Here is a 3,184-nt window from a genome sequence, read left to right as displayed (position 1 = left end):
CAAGCTTGATAAAGATGATCCAGAGCAACAAGTACCATGGTCTTGCCTTGGAGGATCCACTAGACCACTTGGATAACTTTGATAAGCTGTGTGGAACAACAAAGATCAATGGTGTCTCTGAAGATGCATTTAAGCTAAGGTTGTTTCCATTCTCTTTGGGAGACAAAGCTCAGATATGGGAGAAGAGTCTTTCAAGAGATTCAATCACTACATGGGATGAATGCAAGAAAGCTTTCCTCACCAAGTTCTTCTCTACTTCAACAACAACTTGGATAAATCTCTGGATTTCATCAAAGGAATCTTGAAGGCTTTGGAGAAGCATGGGAAAGGTTCAACAGCTACATCTCTCAATGTCCTCATCATGGCTTCAATATGGAGAGTTTGCTTAGTACTTTCTACAGAGGTGCTTTGCCTAAGTTTAGAAGCCAACTTGATACTGGTAGCAATGGTTTCTTCTTGGGGAGAAGTGAAGCAGATGCTTTGGAGCTTGTAGAGAATATGGCTAAGAGTAATTCAGTCTACAGTGATGAGCATGATAGAAGCAACATAGGCAGTGGAGGTGATGACACAAACACCGAGAGAGAGTTAAAAGCTCTACAAGACAAGATGAATATGCTTCTCTTGGATAGAGCTAAACAAGAGAAGGTGAACTTTGTTGGTGAGCAGAAACAAGAAGGGATTGTTGTGCATAATGAAGTTGATGCTTTAGAAGGTCAAGAAGAGCTTTGTTTTGTGAATGCTAATGGGACATGGTACAAGAAGGAGCCTAACTTTCAGTACAACAGCTACCAACAAAAGCCCTTCTACAACAACCAACAAGGTGGTTACCATGCTAGACAAAACTACTCTCAAGGTCTCCCCTCCAAAGGAAATCAGTCTACACAAGGCCAAGCCGGATCTTCTACTTCTACTCTACAAGAGAGTAGCACTGATGCAATGTTGAAACAGATCTTGGAGTCCCAAACTAGAAGTGAGAAGCACATTGGATATGAGCTGAAGAACCTTCACACCAAAGTTGATGGAAGCTACAATGATCTCAACAACAAATTCTCAAACCTTGCCTCTCATTTCAAGGCTTTGGAGAATCGGTTTGCTTCTATGCCTTCAACCTCCAAGCGCCCAATAGGATCTCTACCAGAGAAATCAGAGCAGAATCCCAAAGAGTATTGCAATGTTATCCTCTCTACTACTTCTTCTGAAATTGAGTTGAGTGATCATGAGAAAGAGGTGGATCAGACTGAAAGCTTCTTGTATGGAACAGAATCTGTTTCCCAGGCTGCAGCACAGCTTGTGGATAAGACTGAACACAAGGCTATGGAGAGGGTTAGGGCACAAGCTGAACTAAAGGTTGCAGCAAAGATTCTGAAAAGAGATGAGCACAAGGCTGAGAAACAAGTTGAACGAGAGGCTGTGCAGAGGCTAAAGGAAGTTAAGTTGGAAGGAACCATTGAGGTTGAGCAGTCACCTTATGATAAGCTCCCATTTCCACAAAGAGTCATCACCAAAGCTCAAAAGAAGGTGATCTCCAAGTTCAGAAAGGACATGAGTGCTGTAGGAGTCAAGCTTCCATAGATCTCAAATATGGATGATGCTCATGTCCAAATGATGCTCATCAAGAACATTCTAGCTCACAAAGAAGAAGTAGGAGAGCTCCTAGACATCTCTACTATGCAACTTGATCCACCAATCACACCAAAGTCTCTTCCCAAACTAAAATTCCAAGGGAAGTTCACCTTGTCTTGCTCCCTTGGTAAGTTCACACTTGATGATGCTCTCGTTGATTCTGGTGCAAGTGTGAATGTGATCTCAATGGAGATGGTGAAGAGTCTTGGGATTGAGAACATGGAGCCAAACACATCTTCACTCATGTTTGGAGACTCTTCTTAAACAACTCCATTGGGCTTAATCAAAGATTACCCTATGAAGATTGGAGACTGCACCATCCCTATTGATCTCACTGTTTTGAAGATGGCAACTGAGAAGAGAGTCTCATTGATCCTTGGCACACCATTTCTCATAACAGTAGGAGCTTGCATTGACTTTGCCAACAAGAAGGTCACACTCCTCAATGTGAACAAAGTTGTCTCCTACCCAATCAAGTCTCCAATGATGAATTTTGAGTATTGTGAAACCATCACTTGTGGAGAACCTTACATTGAAAAGATCAAGGATGAAATGGTTGTTAGTAGAAAAGAATGTCTTGATGTAGAGTCCTCTAAAGAGATCTGTGATGAGCACTTGGAAAGTGCTACAAAGGAGGAGGTGAGTAGAGCCACAAAGGCTGCTCATGGCAAGAAGAAGATAATGAAAGAACCTCACTCTTCACCTCTTGATATGATGCCACACACTCTCACTCTTCACCCAATGAAGTTCAAGGATGGAGCTATTGAGTACAAGATCAAATGCAAGGGAAAGTCTACACCATTCTCAAGTGCAAAGGCCATCATCACTCCACAGCTCCAAGATGATCCAATCAAGCTTCAAGAGCTTCTCTCTCAAGTCCTCACCATCACTCTTGAAAGTGGGAAGGATCATCCTTCTCCACTCTCCGCTTGAGGTACCACTCCAACCTTTCCATTGTATATACCAGTTTTTCTTTGCATTTATTCTTTCTTTTGGGTATCTCTTTCAACTTACTAATACAGAGACTGTGTGAACTAAGTTTGGAGGAGGTACCAAGTATTTGATCATGTTTGCTTTGATGATATTGCATTGAGTCTTGCATTTTACATACATATTTGCATAGAAAAACCAAAAAAAAAATTGAAAATTTTGAAAAGCACAAAAAGAAGCATGTAGTTGCATCACTTACATTCTTAGGTTGAGTCTAAAGCATATAGGTTGCATTCATGAATAGGGAGAAACCTTGTAAATAAAACATGTCTAGAACTCAATTTGACATCCTAGCTGAACATATCAAGTAGCTAAAGCATCTCTTGAAAAAGCTTGTAAGCTCCGAGCCTTGAAAACTCTTCTTGAAACATGTTGCTTGCTTGATGATTGACATTGTTCTTGAAACCAACTCCAAATGAACTAAGGCTTAATGAACTTAATCTCTCTTGCATATGGGCATTTGCATAATTGATCATGGATATTATACACATTTGGGTTATCTTTCTCTCATTTTACCAATCTTTGTTAACCCAAATGGCACTCCCATACCCATTAACCCTCACCATTCTTT

General features: G+C 40.8%; 1 non-coding gene across 1 annotated transcript; it reads right to left on the bottom strand.

Annotated features, from left to right (window-relative positions):
- Window positions 1-264: 264 nt before the first annotated feature.
- Window positions 265-368, bottom strand: LOC125582723. Its single transcript, XR_007320179.1, has one exon. It is a non-coding gene; the product is annotated as a small nucleolar RNA R71 (small nucleolar RNA).
- Between the last annotated feature and the right edge of the window lie 2,816 nt (window positions 369-3,184).

Source organism: Brassica napus, chromosome C2 (genome assembly GCF_020379485.1).
Source record: "Brassica napus cultivar Da-Ae chromosome C2, Da-Ae, whole genome shotgun sequence".
Taxonomy (NCBI): domain Eukaryota; kingdom Viridiplantae; phylum Streptophyta; class Magnoliopsida; order Brassicales; family Brassicaceae; genus Brassica; species Brassica napus.
The sequence above is the reverse complement of the archived record's forward strand: the minus strand, read 5'-3'. Positions and strand labels throughout refer to the sequence as shown.